Source organism: Trachurus trachurus, assembly GCF_905171665.1.
Source record: "Trachurus trachurus genome assembly, contig: scaffold_123_arrow_ctg1, whole genome shotgun sequence".
NCBI lineage: Eukaryota > Metazoa > Chordata > Actinopteri > Carangiformes > Carangidae > Trachurus > Trachurus trachurus.
This window is the reverse complement of record NW_028155241.1, coordinates 84,076-105,204: the sequence shown is the minus strand read 5'-3', so window position 1 is coordinate 105,204 and position 21,129 is coordinate 84,076. Positions and strand designations below refer to the sequence as shown.

At 40.1% G+C, this 21,129-nt stretch overlaps 1 long non-coding RNA gene across 1 annotated transcript; it reads left to right on the top strand.

The window, feature by feature from the left end:
• Nucleotides 1-15,704: 15,704 nt before the first annotated feature.
• Nucleotides 15,705-19,836, top strand: LOC311007950. The gene is made up of 3 exons (XR_014596450.1): nucleotides 15,705-15,812; nucleotides 17,429-17,533; nucleotides 19,092-19,836. It is a non-coding gene; the product is annotated as an uncharacterized lncRNA (long non-coding RNA).
• Nucleotides 19,837-21,129: the final 1,293 nt, after the last annotated feature.

The window sequence follows — 21,129 nt, the reverse complement described above, 5'->3', positions numbered from 1 at the left end:
GTTGTCTTGGTTGTGACACATCTGCCATGGAAACATCTGCACATGGCTGATTGAAGAATCTAAAATGTTCTCCAACAATTGCATTTTAATTACTCGGTAAGAGATATACTCCATCTTAACTCACATCCTTGAGAGAAAATAAAGGAAAGTGCTTTCAAGTTGGGGTGTAGTTCTTCACTGAATTTCAACATGAATTTCTCTTTTGGGTTATTTCTTTCCTAAGCTGTGCCATCATACTCATTTTCTTTCCAAGTCATGGAATTCACATGCAGTGCTTTTTTTTCTTTTGTTCATAAATACTGATGAAAGTGCAGCTTGTAGCCACAAGTTGCATCAAAGAAGTGCATTGTGGTCTAACTATCCTCTCATCATATGCTAATGGTTCTCATGAATTTACTGTGATTGTTTGCTCAAGATGTACAAAATTTGTGATTCGTTGTCAGCCATTATCAAGACCGTTGAAACTTCCCGGCAAAGAAGGTGGAGTGGGAGTGGCTGGAGTGGGGTGGGAGTGGCTTCATTCAGATTTAAGGCAGGCAGATCTCTGGGAGAACATCCACTGCAATGGGGAGACATCACCGAAGGAGCTACATCATCTGGATCATCAACTTTTCTGCAAGTCACTATTATTACTCCAACTTGAGCATCGACTTGACTGCTGAATTCAGTAAGTGCTACTTGTTGGGGCAGTTTGAGCTGACAGAATCAACTGAATGCAACCTGAGCCATATTGTGATGGGAATCCAGCCCAGATCACCTCAAATGAAGACACTGATGATTCTTTTGCTCATAAGTGCTTCTCTTTGGGGTTGCCTTGGTTATGAAATACTCCACAAGTGTAGAGATTTCCAGTTCAATTTGTTTTCAGGAAAAAAAGCAAAGTGCATTTGTTTGTCACCAATATTCCCCTAACACAAGCACAGACTTGACATGTCAAAGCAGTAAGTGCTATTTGTTGGGGTAGTGTTGTTGATATCAGAAACCACGAGGGCAGCCATTCCAGATAATATACTGTTGGATGAGCAAAACCAATTTCAAACTTCTCTGCGAGTCACCGCTATTACCCTAACTGGAGCATTGACTTGACTGTTGAATTCAGTAAGTGCTACTTGTTGGGGCAGTTGTAACTGACACAATCAACCGAATGCAAAAGGAATCAAATTCTTTATGGAATCCAACTCAGATCACCTCAAATGAAGACACTGATGATTCTTTTGCTCATAAGTGCTTCTCTTTGGGGTTGTCTTGGTTGTGAAATACTCCACAAGTGTAGAGATTGCCAGTTCAATTTGTTTTCAGGAAAAAAAGCAAAGTGCTTTTGTTTGTCACCAATATTCCCCTAACACAAGCGCAGACTTGACATGTCAAAGCAGTAAGTGCTATTTGTTGGGGTAGTGTTGTTGATATCAGAAACCACGAGGGCAGCCATTCCAGATAATATACTGTTGGATGAGCAAAACCAATTTCAAACTTCTCTGCGAGTCACCGCTATTACCCTAACTGGAGCATTGACTTGACTGTTGAATTCAGTAAGTGCTACTTGTTGGGGCAGTTGTAACTGACACAATCAACCGAATGCAAAAGGAATCAAATTCTTTATGGAATCCAACTCAGATCACCTCAAATGAAGACACTGATGATTCTTTTGCTCATAAGTGCTTCTCTTTGGGGTTGTCTTGGTTGTGACACATCTGCCATGGAAACATCTGCACATGGCTGATTGAAGAATCTAAAATGTTCTCCAACAATTGCATTTTAATTACTCGGTAAGAGATATACTCCATCTTAACTCACATCCTTGAGAGAAAATAAAGGAAAGTGCTTTCAAGTTGGGGTGTAGTTCTTCACTGAATTTCAACATGAATTTCTCTTTTGGGTTATTTCTTTCCTAAGCTGTGCCATCATACTCATTTTCTTTCCAAGTCATGGAATTCACATGCAGTGCTTTTTTTTCTTTTGTTCATAAATACTGATGAAAGTGCAGCTTGTAGCCACAAGTTGCATCAAAGAAGTGCATTGTGGTCTAACTATCCTCTCATCATATGCTAATGGTTCTCATGAATTTACTGTGATTGTTTGCTCAAGATGTACAAAATTTGTGATTCGTTGTCAGCCATTATCAAGACCGTTGAAACTTCCCGGCAAAGAAGGTGGAGTGGGAGTGGCTGGAGTGGGGTGGGAGTGGCTTCATTCAGATTTAAGGCAGGCAGATCTCTGGGAGAACATCCACTGCAATGGGGAGACATCACCGAAGAAGCTACATCATCTGGATCATCAACTTTTCTGCAAGTCACTATTATTACTCCAACTTGAGCATCGACTTGACTGCTGAATTCAGTAAGTGCTACTTGTTGGGGCAGTTTGAGCTGACACAATCAACTGAATGCAACCTGAGCCATATTGTGATGGGAATCCAGCCCAGATCACCTCAAATGAAGACACTGATGATTCTTTTGCTCATAAGTGCTTCTCTTTGGGGTTGCCTTGGTTATGAAATACTCCACAAGTGTAGAGATTTCCAGTTCAATTTGTTTTCAGGAAAAAAAGCAAAGTGCATTTGTTTGTCACCAATATTCCCCTAACACAAGCACAGACTTGACATGTCAAAGCAGTAAGTGCTATTTGTTGGGGTAGTGTTGTTGATATCAGAAACCACGAGGGCAGCCATTCCAGATAATATACTGTTGGATGAGCAAAACCAATTTCAAACTTCTCTGCGAGTCACCGCTATTACCCTAACTGGAGCATTGACTTGACTGTTGAATTCAGTAAGTGCTACTTGTTGGGGCAGTTGTAACTGACACAATCAACCGAATGCAAAAGGAATCAAATTCTTTATGGAATCCAACTCAGATCACCTCAAATGAAGACACTGATGATTCTTTTGCTCATAAGTGCTTCTCTTTGGGGTTGTCTTGGTTGTGAAATACTCCACAAGTGTAGAGATTGCCAGTTCAATTTGTTTTCAGGAAAAAAAGCAAAGTGCTTTTGTTTGTCACCAATATTCCCCTAACACAAGCACAGACTTGACATGTCAAAGCAGTAAGTGCTATTTGTTGGGGTAGTGTTGTTGATATCAGAAACCACGAGGGCAGCCATTCCAGATAATATACTGTTGGATGAGCAAAACCAATTTCAAACTTCTCTGCGAGTCACCGCTATTACCCTAACTGGAGCATTGACTTGACTGTTGAATTCAGTAAGTGCTACTTGTTGGGGCAGTTGTAACTGACACAATCAACCGAATGCAAAAGGAATCAAATTCTTTATGGAATCCAACTCAGATCACCTCAAATGAAGACACTGATGATTCTTTTGCTCATAAGTGCTTCTCTTTGGGGTTGTCTTGGTTGTGACACATCTGCCATGGAAACATCTGCACATGGCTGATTGAAGAATCTAAAATGTTCTCCAACAATTGCATTTTAATTACTCGGTAAGAGATATACTCCATCTTAACTCACATCCTTGAGAGAAAATAAAGGAAAGTGCTTTCAAGTTGGGGTGTAGTTCTTCACTGAATTTCAACATGAATTTCTCTTTTGGGTTATTTCTTTCCTAAGCTGTGCCATCATACTCATTTTCTTTCCAAGTCATGGAATTCACATGCAGTGCTTTTTTTTCTTCTTTTGTTCATAAATACTGATGAAAGTGCAGCTTGTAGCCACAAGTTGCATCAAAGAAGTGCACTGTGGTCTAACTATCCTCTCATCAAATGCTAATGGTGCTCATGAATTTACTGTGATTGTTTGCTCAAGATGTACAAAATTTGTGATTCATTGTCAGCCATTATCAAGACCGTTGAAACTTCCCGGCAAAGAAGGTGGAGTGGGGTGGGAGTGGCTGGAGTGGGGTGGGAGTGGCTTCATTCAGATTTAAGGCAGGCAGATCTCTGGGAGAACATCCACTGCATGTGGAGACATCACCGAAGAAGCTACATCATCTGGATCATCAACTTTTCTGCGAGTCACCGCTATTACCCTAACTGGAGCATTGACTTGACTGTTGAATTCAGTAAGTGCTACTTGTTGGGGCAGTTGTAACTGACACAATCAACCGAATGCAAAAGGAATCAAATTCTTTATGGAATCCAACTCAGATCACCTCAAATGAAGACACTGATGATTCTTTTGCTCATAAGTGCTTCTCTTTGGGGTTGTCTTGGTTGTGAAATACTCCACAAGTGTAGAGATTGCCAGTTCAATTTGTTTTCAGGAAAAAAAGCAAAGTGCTTTTGTTTGTCACCAATATTCCCCTAACACAAGCACAGACTTGACATGTCAAAGCAGTAAGTGCTATTTGTTGGGGTAGTGTTGTTGATATCAGAAACCACGAGGGCAGCCATTCCAGATAATATACTGTTGGATGAGCAAAACCAATTTCAAACTTCTCTGCGAGTCACCGCTATTACCCTAACTGGCGCATTGACTTGACTGTTGAATTCAGTAAGTGCTACTTGTTGGGGCAGTTGTAACTGACACAATCAACCGAATGCAAAAGGAATCAAATTCTTTATGGAATCCAACTCAGATCACCTCAAATGAAGACACTGATGATTCTTTTGCTCATAAGTGCTTCTCTTTGGGGTTGTCTTGGCTGTGACACATCTGCCATGGAAACATCTGCACATGGCTGATTGAAGAATCTAAAATGTTCTCCAACAATTGCATTTTAATTACTCGGTAAGAGATATACTCCATCTTAACTCACATCCTTGAGAGAAAATAAAGGAAAGTGCTTTCAAGTTGGGGTGTAGTTCTTCACTGAATTTCAACATGAATTTCTCTTTTGGGTTATTTCTTTCCTAAGCTGTGCCATCATACTCATTTTCTTTCCAAGTCATGGAATTCACATGCAGTGCTTTTTTTTCTTTTGTTCATAAATACTGATGAAAGTGCAGCTTGTAGCCACAAGTTGCATCAAAGAAGTGCATTGTGGTCTAACTATCCTCTCATCATATGCTAATGGTTCTCATGAATTTACTGTGATTGTTTGCTCAAGATGTACAAAATTTGTGATTCGTTGTCAGCCATTATCAAGACCGTTGAAACTTCCCGGCAAAGAAGGTGGAGTGGGAGTGGCTGGAGTGGGGTGGGAGTGGCTTCATTCAGATTTAAGGCAGGCAGATCTCTGGGAGAACATCCACTGCAATGGGGAGACATCACCGAAGAAGCTACATCATCTGGATCATCAACTTTTCTGCAAGTCACTATTATTACTCCAACTTGAGCATCGACTTGACTGCTGAATTCAGTAAGTGCTACTTGTTGGGGCAGTTGTAACTGACACAATCAACCGAATGCAACCTGAGCCATATTGTGATGGGAATCCAGCCCAGATCACCTCAAATGAAGACACTGATGATTCTTTTGCTCATAAGTGCTTCTCTTTGGGGTTGCCTTGGTTATGAAATACTCCACAAGTGTAGAGATTTCCAGTTCAATTTGTTTTCAGGAAAAAAAGCAAAGTGCATTTGTTTGTCACCAATATTCCCCTAACACAAGCACAGACTTGACATGTCAAAGCAGTAAGTGCTATTTGTTGGGGTAGTGTTGTTGATATCAGAAACCACGAGGGCAGCCATTCCAGATAATATACTGTTGGATGAGCAAAACCAATTTCAAACTTCTCTGCGAGTCACCGCTATTACCCTAACTAGAGCATTGACTTGACTGTTGAATTCAGTAAGTGCTACTTGTTGGGGCAGTTGTAACTGACACAATCAACCGAATGCAAAAGGAATCAAATTCTTTATGGAATCCAACTCAGATCACCTCAAATGAAGACACTGATGATTCTTTTGCTCATAAGTGCTTCTCTTTGGGGTTGTCTTGGTTGTGAAATACTCCACAAGTGTAGAGATTGCCAGTTCAATTTGTTTTCAGGAAAAAAAGCAAAGTGCTTTTGTTTGTCACCAATATTCCCCTAACACAAGCACAGACTTGACATGTCAAAGCAGTAAGTGCTATTTGTTGGGGTAGTGTTGTTGATATCAGAAACCACGAGGGCAGCCATTCCAGATAATATACTGTTGGATGAGCAAAACCAATTTCAAACTTCTCTGCGAGTCACCGCTATTACCCTAACTGGAGCATTGACTTGACTGTTGAATTCAGTAAGTGCTACTTGTTGGGGCAGTTGTAACTGACACAATCAACCGAATGCAAAAGGAATCAAATTCTTTATGGAATCCAACTCAGATCACCTCAAATGAAGACACTGATGATTCTTTTGCTCATAAGTGCTTCTCTTTGGGGTTGTCTTGGTTGTGACACATCTGCCATGGAAACATCTGCACATGGCTGATTGAAGAATCTAAAATGTTCTCCAACAATTGCATTTTAATTACTCGGTAAGAGATATACTCCATCTTAACTCACATCCTTGAGAGAAAATAAAGGAAAGTGCTTTCAAGTTGGGGTGTAGTTCTTCACTGAATTTCAACATGAATTTCTCTTTTGGGTTATTTCTTTCCTAAGCTGTGCCATCATACTCATTTTCTTTCCAAGTCATGGAATTCACATGCAGTGCTTTTTTTTCTTCTTTTGTTCATAAATACTGATGAAAGTGCAGCTTGTAGCCACAAGTTGCATCAAAGAAGTGCATTGTGGTCTAACTATCCTCTCATCAAATGCTAATGGTGCTCATGAATTTACTGTGATTGTTTGCTCAAGATGTACAAAATTTGTGATTCATTGTCAGCCATTATCAAGACCGTTGAAACTTCCCGGCAAAGAAGGTGGAGTGGGGTGGGAGTGGCTGGAGTGGGGTGGGAGTGGCTTCATTCAGATTTAAGGCAGGCAGATCTCTGGGAGAACATCCACTGCATGTGGAGACATCACCGAAGAAGCTACATCATCTGGATCATCAACTTTTCTGCGAGTCACCGCTATTACCCTAACTGGAGCATTGACTTGACTGTTGAATTCAGTAAGTGCTACTTGTTGGGGCAGTTGTAACTGACACAATCAACCGAATGCAAAAGGAATCAAATTCTTTATGGAATCCAACTCAGATCACCTCAAATTAAGACACTGATGATTCTTTTGCTCATAAGTGCTTCTCTTTGGGGTTGTCTTGGTTGTGAAATACTCCACAAGTGTAGAGATTGCCAGTTCAATTTGTTTTCAGGAAAAAAAGCAAAGTGCTTTTGTTTGTCACCAATATTCCCCTAACACAAGCACAGACTTGACATGTCAAAGCAGTAAGTGCTATTTGTTGGGGTAGTGTTGTTGATATCAGAAACCACGAGGGCAGCCATTCCAGATAATATACTGTTGGATGAGCAAAACCAATTTCAAACTTCTCTGCGAGTCACCGCTATTACCCTAACTGGAGCATTGACTTGACTGTTGAATTCAGTAAGTGCTACTTGTTGGGGCAGTTGTAACTGACACAATCAACCGAATGCAAAAGGAATCAAATTCTTTATGGAATCCAACTCAGATCACCTCAAATGAAGACACTGATGATTCTTTTGCTCATAAGTGCTTCTCTTTGGGGTTGTCTTGGTTGTGACACATCTGCCATGGAAACATCTGCACATGGCTGATTGAAGAATCTAAAATGTTCTCCAACAATTGCATTTTAATTACTCGGTTAGAGATATACTCCATCTTAACTCACATCCTTGAGAGAAAATAAAGGAAAGTGCTTTCAAGTTGGGGTGTAGTTCTTCACTGAATTTCAACATGAATTTCTCTTTTGGGTTATTTCTTTCCTAAGCTGTGCCATCATACTCATTTTCTTTCCAAGTCATGGAATTCACATGCAGTGCTTTTTTTTCTTTTGTTCATAAATACTGATGAAAGTGCAGCTTGTAGCCACAAGTTGCATCAAAGAAGTGCATTGTGGTCTAACTATCCTCTCATCATATGCTAATGGTTCTCATGAATTTACTGTGATTGTTTGCTCAAGATGTACAAAATTTGTGATTCGTTGTCAGCCATTATCAAGACCGTTGAAACTTCCCGGCAAAGAAGGTGGAGTGGGAGTGGCTGGAGTGGGGTGGGAGTGGCTTCATTCAGATTTAAGGCAGGCAGATCTCTGGGAGAACATCCACTGCAATGGGGAGACATCACCGAAGAAGCTACATCATCTGGATCATCAACTTTTCTGCAAGTCACTATTATTACTCCAACTTGAGCATCGACTTGACTGCTGAATTCAGTAAGTGCTACTTGTTGGGGCAGTTTGAGCTGACAGAATCAACTGAATGCAACCTGAGCCATATTGTGATGGGAATCCAGCCCAGATCACCTCAAATGAAGACACTGATGATTCTTTTGCTCATAAGTGCTTCTCTTTGGGGTTGCCTTGGTTATGAAATACTCCACAAGTGTAGAGATTTCCAGTTCAATTTGTTTTCAGGAAAAAAAAGCAAAGTGCATTTGTTTGTCACCAATATTCCCCTAACACAAGCACAGACTTGACATGTCAAAGCAGTAAGTGCTATTTGTTGGGGTAGTGTTGTTGATATCAGAAACCACGAGGGCAGCCATTCCAGATAATATACTGTTGGATGAGCAAAACCAATTTCAAACTTCTCTGCGAGTCACCGCTATTACCCTAACTGGAGCATTGACTTGACTGTTGAATTCAGTAAGTGCTACTTGTTGGGGCAGTTGTAACTGACACAATCAACCGAATGCAAAAGGAATCAAATTCTTTATGGAATCCAACTCAGATCACCTCAAATGAAGACACTGATGATTCTTTTGCTCATAAGTGCTTCTCTTTGGGGTTGTCTTGGTTGTGAAATACTCCACAAGTGTAGAGATTGCCAGTTCAATTTGTTTTCAGGAAAAACAGCAAAGTGCATTTGTTTGTCACCAATATTCCCCTAACACAAGCATAGACTTGACTTGTCAAAGCAGTAAGTGCTATTTGTTGGGGTAGTGTTGTTGATATCAGAAACCACGAGGGCAGCCATTCCAGATAATATACTGTTGGATGAGCAAAACCAATGTCAAACTTCTCTGCGAGTCACCGCTATTACCCTAACTGGAGCATTGACTTGACTGTTGAATTCAGTAAGTGCTACTTGTTGGGGCAGTTGTAACTGACACAATCAACCGAATGCAAAAGGAATCAAATTCTTTATGGAATCCAACTCAGATCACCTCAAATGAAGACACTGATGATTATTTTGTTCATAAGTGCTTCTCTTTGGGGTTGTCTTGGTTGTGACACATCTGCCATGGAAACATCTGCACATGGCTGATTGAAGAATCTAAAATGTTCTCCAACAATTGCATTTTAATTACTCGGTAAGAGATATACTCCATCTTAACTCACATCCTTGAGAGAAAATAAAGGAAAGTGCTTTCAAGTTGGGGTGTAGTTCTTCACTGAATTTCAACATGAATTTCTCTTTTGGGTTATTTCTTTCCTAAGCTGTGCCATCATACTCATTTTCTTTCCAAGTCATGGAATTCACATGCAGTGCTTTTTTTTCTTCTTTTGTTCATAAATACTGATGAAAGTGCAGCTTGTAGCCACAAGTTGCATCAAAGAAGTGCATTGTGGTCTAACTATCCTCTCATCAAATGCTAATGGTGCTCATGAATTTACTGTGATTGTTTGCTCAAGATGTACAAAATTTGTGATTCATTGTCAGCCATTATCAAGACCGTTGAAACTTCCCGGCAAATAAGGTGGAGTGGGGTGGGAGTGGCTTCATTCAGATTTAAGGCAGGCAGATCTCTGGGAGAACATCCACTGCATGGGGAGACATCACCGAAGAAGCTACATCATCTGGATCATCAACTTTTCTGCGAGTCACCGCTATTACCCTAACTGGAGCATTGACTTGACTGTTGAATTCAGTAAGTGCTACTTGTTGGGGCAGTTGTAACTGACACAATCAACCGAATGCAAAAGGAATCAAATTCTTTATGGAATCCAACTCAGATCACCTCAAATGAAGACACTGATGATTCTTTTGCTCATAAGTGCTTCTCTTTGGGGTTGTCTTGGTTGTGAAATACTCCACAAGTGTAGAGATTGCCAGTTCAATTTGTTTTCAGGAAAAAAAGCAAAGTGCTTTTGTTTGTCACCAATATTCCCCTAACACAAGCACAGACTTGACATGTCAAAGCAGTAAGTGCTATTTGTTGGGGTAGTGTTGTTGATATCAGAAACCACGAGGGCAGCCATTCCAGATAATATACTGTTGGATGAGCAAAACCAATTTCAAACTTCTCTGCGAGTCACCGCTATTACCCTAACTGGAGCATTGACTTGACTGTTGAATTCAGTAAGTGCTACTTGTTGGGGCAGTTGTAACTGACACAATCAACCGAATGCAAAAGGAATCAAATTCTTTATGGAATCCAACTCAGATCACCTCAAATGAAGACTGATGATTCTTTTGCTCATAAGTGCTTCTCTTTGGGGTTGTCTTGGTTGTGACACATCTGCCATGGAAACATCTGCACATGGCTGATTGAAGAATCTAAAATGTTCTCCAACAATTGCATTTTAATTACTCGGTTAGAGATATACTCCATCTTAACTCACATCCTTGAGAGAAAATAAAGGAAAGTGCTTTCAAGTTGGGGTGTAGTTCTTCACTGAATTTCAACATGAATTTCTCTTTTGGGTTATTTCTTTCCTAAGCTGTGCCATCATACTCATTTTCTTTCCAAGTCATGGAATTCACCTGCAGTGCTTTTTTTTCTTCTTTTGTTCATAAATACTGATGAAAGTGCAGCTTGTAGCCACAAGTTGCATCAAAGAAGTGCATTGTGGTCTAACTATCCTCTCATCAAATGCTAATGGTGCTCATGAATTTACTGTGATTGTTTGCTCAAGATGTACAAAATTTGTGATTCATTGTCAGCCATTATCAAGACCGTTGAAACTTCCCGGCAAAGAAGGTGGAGTGGGGTGGGAGTGGCTTCATTCAGATTTAAGGCTGGCAGATCTCTGGGAGAACATCCACTGCAATGGGGAGACATCACCGAAGAAGCTACATCATCTGGATCATCAACTTTTCTGCAAGTCACTATTATTACTCCAACTTGAGCATCGACTTGACTGCTGAATTCAGTAAGTGCTACTTGTTGGGGCAGTTTGAGCTGACAGAATCAACTGAATGCAACCTGAGCCATATTGTGATGTGAATCCAGCCCAGATCACCTCAAATGAAGACACTGATGATTCTTTTGCTCATAAGTGCTTCTCTTTGGGGTTGCCTTGATTATGAAATACTCCACAAGTGTAGAGATTTCCAGTTCAATTTGTTTTCAGGAAAAAAAGCAAAGTGCATTTGTTTGTCACCAATATTCCCCTAACACAAGCACAGACTTGACATGTCAAAGCAGTAAGTGCTATTTGTTGGGGTAGTGTTGTTGATATCAGAAACCACGAGGGCAGCCATTCCAGATAATATACTGTTGGATGAGCAAAACCAATTTCAAACTTCTCTGCGAGTCACCACTATTACCCTAACTGGAGCATTGACTTGACTGTTGAATTCAGTAAGTGCTACTTGTTGGGGCAGTTGTAACTGACACAATCAACCGAATGCAAAAGGAATCAAATTCTTTATGGAATCCAACTCAGATCACCTCAAATGAAGACACTGATGATTCTTTTGTTCATAAGTGCTTCTCTTTGGGGTTGTCTTGGTTGTGACACATCTGCCATGGAAACATCTGCACATGGCTGATTGAAGAATCTAAAATGTTCTCCAACAATTGCATTTTAATTACTCGGTAAGAGATATACTCCATCTTAACTCACATCCTTGAGAGAAAATAAAGGAAAGTGCTTTCAAGTTGGGGTGTAGTTCTTCACTGAATTTCAACATGAATTTCTCTTTTGGGTTATTTCTTTCCTAAGCTGTGCCATCATACTCATTTTCTTTCCAAGTCATGGAATTCACATGCAGTGCTTTTTTTTTCTTTTGTTCATAAATGCTGATGAAAGTGCAGCTTGTAGCCACAAGTTGCATCAAAGAAGTGCATTGTGGTCTAACTATCCTCTCATCAAATGCTAATGGTGCTCATGAATTTACTGTGATTGTTTGCTCAAGATGTACAAAATTTGTGATTCATTGTCAGCCATTATCAAGACCGTTGAAACTTCCCGGCAAAGAAGGTGGAGTGGGGTGGGAGTGGCTTCATTCAGATTTAGGGCAGGCAGATCTCTGGGAGAACATCCACTGCAATGGGGAGACATCACCGAAGAAGCTACATCATCTGGATCATCAACTTTTCTGCAAGTCACTATTATTACTCCAACTTGCCCTTACGAAAGAAAAATATATTGCAATATATTAGAAAATATCATGTGATATATTAGGCAATATATTCCCATATATGGGATTTAATTTTTATATTTTCCAATATATTGCAATATATGCATGGATCATATATGTGTATATATTGAGAAATATATTGAAATAAAGACCAAAAAGGCACTATATTTTTAAATATTTTATATATTTATATATATATGCATGGATCATATATGTGTATATATTGAAAAATATATTGAAATCAAGGCCAAAAAGGCACTATATATTTTTTTAATGTTTTATATATTTTCATATATATATATGCATGGATCATATGTGTATATATTGAAAAATATAGTGAGATCAAGGCCAAAAAGGCACTATATTTTTTAAATGTTTATATTTTATACAACACACACACACACACACACACATATATATATATATATATATATATATATATATATATATATATATATATATATATATATATATATATATATATAACATTTAAAAAATATAGTATATAGTATAGTATATGTGTATATTTATAACCCCCCCCCCCCCCCCCCCCCCCCTAAGTTAAGTAATTTATCTAACATCACAATTAGTCCGAAACTGAAGGTAAAAATTCAATCAAAGTAAATATCCTGCATAGTTCTCCTCCTCTGTGTCCTCTGATCAGAGCGGTGACCAGGGGCGGAGTGGGGCACCAAAATCTACCGGGAAAATTCTGACCGCACCGGCCCACCATCGGCCCAAACCCCCCCCCCCCCCCCCCACCACACACACACCATTTACATATTTCTGTACCGCTCACCGCTCAAACAGAGCTATGTGACATTCCATATGGCAAAATATATGAGTGCCAGAAGAAAAAAATAAATGTGGGTGAAACAACTTAATTGGGGGTCTGGGGGCCTCCCCCAGAATTTTTTTTATGAAGGCTACACCATTTCCCATATTCTGGTGCATTTTAACACATTGTTACTTTTATCTAGCTAAAAAAAAAAAAAAGAGTGAAAGAGCTGCAATTAGTGCCTCCCAAGCAGATTTAGCCTACTTAACACTGCTGACCATAACATTACATCCAGTCATGTTTACTCCTTTATTTCCCCCTCTCAACTACTCTACTCTGCAAATTGATTTTACTGACAGCGCGCTGCAAACGCCACGGTTTCGTTTCGGGTCTTGTCCTACTCACCAACATGCTTCGGTGCCCATGGAGAAGACAGAGCAGCTGCTGCTGTGATGTGAGAGGTTCCGGCTCGTAACGGTACCGCGGTCCGCGTACCGCCGCCCACTGGCCCACTTACAGTAAAGCACGGACTGTGTTGTCTTGTTAAATTAATATAACTTATAGATAACGTAACACACGGGCAGGACGTCTGATAAGGTTTGCTGGGTAGCTTCCATGAGTCGATCTGTTTTTAGCCGTAGCCGCTAGTTTAATGATAACTTTCACAGTGATAGGCTGTAATGCATTTACCGTTTCCCATGAGGCTTTGCACCATTCTACATTAGTTTAAGAACAAACAAACAAATTAAATTGCTAGTTACTTTTATATTTTGTGGTCATGAAAGTTCTGTAACATTGAACAGAAATAATTAGATAAAGATAGGAGGCTAAACAAAAATCATTTAGTAGGCTGGATTGATGAGAGTCTAATTCACTATTGCAACCAGTGACGGCTGGTATCAATGGGCTAGTGGGGCTAAGCCCTCCCTGCATTACACAACAAAAGATGAGGAAAAAATATTATATATAGCCTATATTATATTCTCTAAATAACATACAAAAGATTGTTCTAAGTCTTAGTAAAATCGGAACTGGCAACAATATTAAATAGTTTCAAGAAAAACACAGGATATCTCTAAATGGGCTAATTTTAATCAGCCCGAGCTCACCGAGTCTGCTCTCATTCATTTTCCGACTGTGGATGATTGACAGCTGCCATGTCCCGCCCTCGCCATTGACCGACTGTTGGGGCTAATTTCATTCAGCCCACAGGCCGAGCGGTTCTGACCAATCAGCAGTGGGCTGACGCAGGGTCAGTGATTGACAGGCGCCATGTCCCGCCCCCTTGATTCACTTGTCATTGGGGCTAATTTCATTTAGCCCAACAGCGCTGTTTTCAGACCAATGACAGGAACCGGAGGAAAAGTTGTGTTGTTGTGGGAGGGAGAAGACAGAAACAGCGGCGCTAGGCGCTAGCATCACAGGTAGCAGCATACTTTACTGCTCTAAACTGTCTTTTAAACATGAATGAAGTGGAGAATCTAGTTTCTAAACTCACCGGGAGCACCAGACTTAAATGACATGGCGATAACAGACCAGAAAGGCCGTTGATATGAGCTGCGTATCGTCTTTTTTTTTTTTTTTTTTTTTAATTGAGCAATATCGTCGGGTGTGTGTGCGTGCGTGCGTGTGTGTGTGCGTGTGTGCGTGTAGGTGTGTGTGTGTGTGTGTGTGTGTGTGTGTGTGTGTGTGTGTGTGTGTGTGTGTGTGTGTGTGTGTGTGTGTGTGTGCGCGTGCGTGTGAGAGAGAGAGAGAGAGACTGTATGTGTGAGATAACCAGGTGAAGTTTTTTTTTTTTTTTGGACTAGACCCTTCTACTTAATGCAGTGTGTAGGCCTAGTTAGTTGCTATACTTTTGTGAGATGGGATAACCCTAACTTTTAGCTGTGTTAACCATTTAATGGGTATCATTTATTTATTAGCCCACCCAACTAATTTGACCACCAGCCGCCACTGATTGCAACCATGAGTGAGATGTAGAGAGACATGAAGGGGTACAAATAATGGATGGAGTTCCTCAATATGCGTAGAGGTAGAGCTTGGAGTTTATCACGGGGTCGTGCAATAAGTGTTACTTTTAACTCGTGAACACCACACGGCCACGCAGGGCAGCTTGCGGGCCGGCTCACTTCAGTTTATTGGCCGCCGGCCGACCGGGAAATCTCCCGGTCCTCCCGATGGCCACTCCGCCCCTGGCGGTGACCCTAGCAACGGTGTGTTTTACTTAGCAATGGTCTGTGAACCGATTGCAGGTCAGGAATTCTCTTTTTTTTATTATATATAAAAATAAAAAATAAAATGTTACCACAATGAAACAAAATCCATTGGCTGTCTCATCGTGAGCATTTGAACATGATTGGTTGATCTGACTGACATAATGGCTCTTGGCCAATGACAGCTGTGCGCGCCTTTCCGGCGCCAAATTTGAAAATAACCGTTACTGCTGCTGTGAAACGGGAACCGCCGCGACGCACTTCAGTCGTTCAAGAATGACCAGTCATGTGGATTATTTTTACGATACGGATAAATGGACAAACAGTCGGCTGGAACCTGTTCCCAGCGAGAGCTTGAGTGAATTTAAATCCTGCAAAAAATACCAGGTAAGATATCTCTCTGTTATTATTGTGGTGTTGTTGGTGTCAGGGATTCAAACGAGGCAGGCTCTGGTGAGAGGGAGGGGGGCTGTGTAACGGACGTGAAGTCCTGGACATGTCTCGACATGTCACCATGGAGGATTTTTTTTTCTTATTCTCCTTGTTCTAACCAACGGTGAGGAGGATGTTTCAGCCGGTACATGGCTTCATTAACGTGTTACAGAGAAAGGGGTTAGAAAGAAAAGAGAGAAAAGCTAATCGCCATTAGCACATGAGCTATCCGGCTTTCAACCCCGTAGTAGCATTCTAGCGAGCGGCTAACTGGTAGCGTTAGCGGCTAACTGGTAGCATTAGCCACCGGTGTAGGCACCAAATGTGGAGGCTCCGGGCTGCCAAAACCGCCCTGACTAATCTGATGTTTGTTAATCTACAAAACGAATTACCGAACAAACACCACCACTTCTGTGTGCACGCCTCTGCAACTAGTCATGGCTATCGTAGCCGTTAGCTTAGCTGCTGCTGACAGTTAACAGCAGCAGCTAAGCTAACACCAGGACGTCAGCTGTTAAAACCCTCCCGTTGTCGGACACAAAATGAAACTACTCCAATTAGCTCAGTCATGTTGTAACAAAGATATCTGCTGGAGAAAATATTTTTTTCATGGGCTGTTTATTGAGTTATTTAAGACACTGCTAACGGCTAACGGTTAGCCCAGCTAACGTTAATCTAAAATGTAATGAATGGAGTGTCAGGCGACACCCAGCGTCGTTCTCTGGAAAGTGGTGGATAGTAACCACAATGTATTGAGTAACTGTTAGCGAATTTCAGTGTGTGTGTTCCTAAAGTCAGCATGAGAGGTAAATGAAAAGAGTCTATTTATAACAGAAAACTGCCTGTTGTACAGTATGCTTGTGCACTTATGACCAGGAGCAGAGCAGCAGAGGTTGCCTCCAGTCTACTGTTCGGTTACCATGTATTGGTGATAACTTATAGTTTTGAACACTGTGTAAACATAAGTGAAAGTTCCTTTAGAACAGTGGTTCCCAAACGGGGGGGGGGGGTAAACCGGCTTCGGAATGTGTTTTATTTTGAAAATGAACCGGATTCTTCCGCTGTTTCTTTGTGCGACTTCCTGCCCGGCTTGACAGGCTCGCTCGCGGCCATAGCTCGCAGCTCGCGCGCCGTGGCTCCGGTGTGACACAGTCGTTAACATCAAAGGGCTCCGCTTCTCGCTGCTTCGCGGCTACTCGCGGCGCGTGTGTGTGTGAGAACCACTGCTTTAGAAAACGCACTCTGCTGCAGAAGAAAACAACTCTGCTAGTAACAGAAACTACTGGAGATGAGACACTACACTGACTGTGGCCTCTTAGCATGGTTACTCACTCCTGTTAATAAAAGTAAAGTATCACTGATATTAGTGTATACTCGGTTGATGAAGTATTAGTCATCCAGCTGAAAATGATATAGTCTGCAAATAAGCCATCATTAGTGAATCCAGTTTATACACACAGCTGTAATAAGTTCAATTCACCCTTCATAGGTTGGACAAAATAATAGAAACTTTAAAGTCAAAGATATGTGGCAGTAATTTTCTTTAGGATATTAGTTCTAAATATAGTGTTATTTGAGTAATAATAATCAGGATCAGCCGCAAAATAAAATTTAAAAAAATCATTCTATCCTTAATACTGTGACACAGCTAAAGATATTTTTGTCCTTGATTAATTAATGTTTTACTCTGTTTCTAATTGACTGAATACTCTTTGTTATGTCAACCTGTATTTTACACAGCCAAGGACCCACAGCAGTTCTCTACCCATGAGATCATCGTGCTGGAGAACCCGAAGTGACAATAGAGCAAAAGATGATGGGGTACAGACTTCAACATGCAAACAGGTAGGCAAACAGACCAAGAATGGCAAATGCATTTTGCTTCTTAAATTTTTTCATTAAACCTAGTTCAGATTAATTTCAGTTCAAGTTTTTAAAGTGATAGTTCACCCAAAATTGAAATTGCACTCATTATCTACTCACCCTCATGTGGACTAAGGGCTGGGAGAAGTTTCAGAGTCCTCCGTGGCTTCTCTGAGTTACAGGGGGTCTCGACGTAGCAGTGCATGTCCATATGACGGTTGCTAATGGATACCAGCTGTCTTCGTAACAAAAAGACACACCAAAAAACATCCAAATACCTCCAAATTCCTCCTGCTCGTATGTAATGTTCGTCTTGTATTGAAGCCCCGAAATGCGAAATTGTCCCAAAAACAATGAAATAAGTCTATTTTTCGAGCTTCTCAAAGCTCTTCTTCCCGGTTCGTCATATTTGGACGAACCAGGGTCTGTTCTCTTCCCGGTTCGTCCAAATATGACGAACCGGGAAGAGGAGCTTCGAGAAGCTTCCGCTACAAAACAAGCTTGAAAAATTGACTTATTCAATTTTTTTCGGGACAATTTCACATTTCGGGGCTTCAATACAAGAGGGACATTACATACGAGCAGCATGGAGGTATTTGGATGTTTTTTGGTCTGTCTTTTTGTTATGAAGACAGTTGGTATCCATTAGCAACCGTCATATGGACATGCACTGCTACGCCGAGACCCCCTGTAACTCAGAGAAGCCACGGAGGACTCTGAAACTTCTCCCAGTCCTTAGTCCACATGAGGGTGAGGAGATCATGAGGGAAGTTTCAATCTTGGGTGAACTATCGCTTTAAATGTATAGCACCATCCCATACAGAAGTAATTGAAATTTCCACAGGACTGATGCTGGCTAGCCTCGCATCACCAGGCTCTTCACACAAGCGAAGAGCCTGGTGTCAGTTACCTCCCAATTAGTCTGCATTCTGGTTCCTGTCTGTAGCTGATACCGAAATCACCAAATTCACCAAAATAAAAGTATTCACCAACATAAAACTTATAAAATAAACATTAACTTGTAATACAATAAAAGCAAAATGTCAATTTAATGGCTCGGGGACTTTCTTGTAAATTATATTCCTTAAATTAAAGAGTTTTACCGCATTTTATTAGCTTGGTGCTTTTATTTTGAAGGAAAGGTCTGTCTCTCTCGCCCTGGATCCGTTTCCTACCAAAACAGCGGGTCAACGGCCCCAGACTAGATGCTGGCTGACTGAGTGATAGAGTTGAGGGAAATCATTGACTATACAGCTGAATACCGACTGAATACTAACATTAAACTAGTGGTCTATTATCTTGTTTTTACTGGTGTGGAGTCTGGACTCCAGTAGGGATAGGCATTTAAAGCAAAAGTATTTGATCATCGCGGAGTACTAATCGATTGACTCTTCGACACCCCCCTCCAAACCCCCTGTGAATGATCTGATGTTTGATGTTAGGTTGAACATTAGAATGAAGCAAAGGACGTCAGAGCATTTTATACAGATCATTTAAATAATATTTAAAAAATCTCTTTTTTTTCTCTCTTTTCCCCTAGATGCACCAAGGAGCCAGCTGATTACTACCAATTGGAGGGTGGACATCTCTTCATCTGCTACATACATACATCTGCTTTATCTGCTACATCAATTTTCTTTTGGCTATTTATTTCTTTTCCACAGTTCCAAAAGTATATGTATTTTCTGTTCAATGGCATTCTTTAAAAATGTTGCACTGTTCAGAAGTGTAGAGTCAGTCACATTTCCTTTGTCTGACCATATGCCAGGCCTGTTGGCAGGGTTCTTACGGATCCTTAAAAAGTCTTAAAAGGCATTGAATTCATTAATCTAAAAACAAGGCCTTAATTGGCATTAAAATGTCTTAAATCAATTTTTCAAAAGTCTTAAAAATGTTAACACTTGGTAAGTGGTATTTTATGGTTGTAATTAGTCTCAAATCTCAAAATAATTGGTAACATTCCGACATAGAGAAGTTTTAGTGGCGGCCGTCAACGCTAAATTTCTCACAGTCACCAGATTCAGAGTCAGTGTTTTTTTGTTGTTTTTTTTCGGACTTTTTATGCATTTATTTTGAAAGGACAGCTGGAAAGAGACACAATCCAATGTTCATGTAGCAGTCACTTTACCTTGGACCACATAGGAAAGTGGGTAAAATTGTCCCTAACCCTATGTAATTGATGTGAGGTGTTTCTTTTTTTTCTGCATTTGTGTTTATTATGAAGTTGGTCTTAAATTTAATTTCAAGTGGTTTTAAAAAAGTCTTAAATTTAACTTGGCTTAAGCTGTAGGAACCCTGGTTGGGGTTTTAATAGGCCTGTATAGCTCCCTACCTCAAACTGGGTTCAGTATCTGTGCCTGATTAAAAGAAAATAAAGGTTGCTTTTGATAAATTACCCAGTCTGTGTTAATATGTGGTATAAAGGTTTGTGCACATATTGCAGTTTGCATATTTAAGTATTCATCCACAATATATTGAACACATATGTCATGTTTTTGTTTCCATATAATTTTCCATATATTTAAAATATATTCTACCATATATTGAACATACATGTGACACTATATCTTTTCATATATTATCAATACATTTTATCATATAAATCTGAATACATTATGGTGGATATTTATAAATATAAAATTGCATATATTTTGGGATATATAAACCCACATATTATATATTCAGGTTTAATATATTTCAATATATTAAAAGGGGCAGTTTTTTGTATATTTTGCAATATATTGCAATATATTACATCAATATATAATATATTGTATAATATATGTGTCATCAATATATTTTTCCATATATTTACAATATATAATATATTGGAAAATGTAATGGAAGAATAATATATTACAATATATTACAATATATTGCAAGTAATATATTGGTAAATATATTGTTCTTTCGTAAGGGTGAGCATTGACTTGACTGCTGAATTCAGTAAGTGCTACTTGTTGGGGCAGTTTGAGCTGACAGAATCAATTGAATGCAACCTGAGCCATATTGTGATGGGAATCCAGCCCAGATCACCTCAAATGAAGACACTGATGATTCTTTTGCTCATAAGTGCTTCTCTTTGGGGTTGTCTTGGTTGTGAAATACTCCACAAGTGTAGAGATTGCCAGTTCAATTTGTTTTCAGGAAAAAAAGCAAAGTGCATTTGTTTGTCACCAATATTCCCCTAACACAAGCACAGACTTGACATGTCAAAGCAGTAAGTGCTATTTGTTGGGGTAGTGTTGTTGATATCAGAAACCACAAGGGCAGCCATTCCAGATAATATACTGTTGGATGAGCAAAACCAATTTCAAACTTCTCTGCGAGTCACCGCTATTACCCTAACTGGAGCATTGACTTGACTGTTGAATTCAGTAAGTGCTACTTGTTGGGGCAGTTGTAACTGACACAATCAACCGAATGCAAAAGGAATCAAATTCTTTATGGAATCCAACTCGGATCACCTCAAATGAAGACACTGATGATTCTTTTGCTCATAAGTGCTTCTCTTTGGGGTTGTCTTGGTTGTGAAATACTCCACAAGTGTAGAGATTGCCAGTTCAATTTGTTTTCAG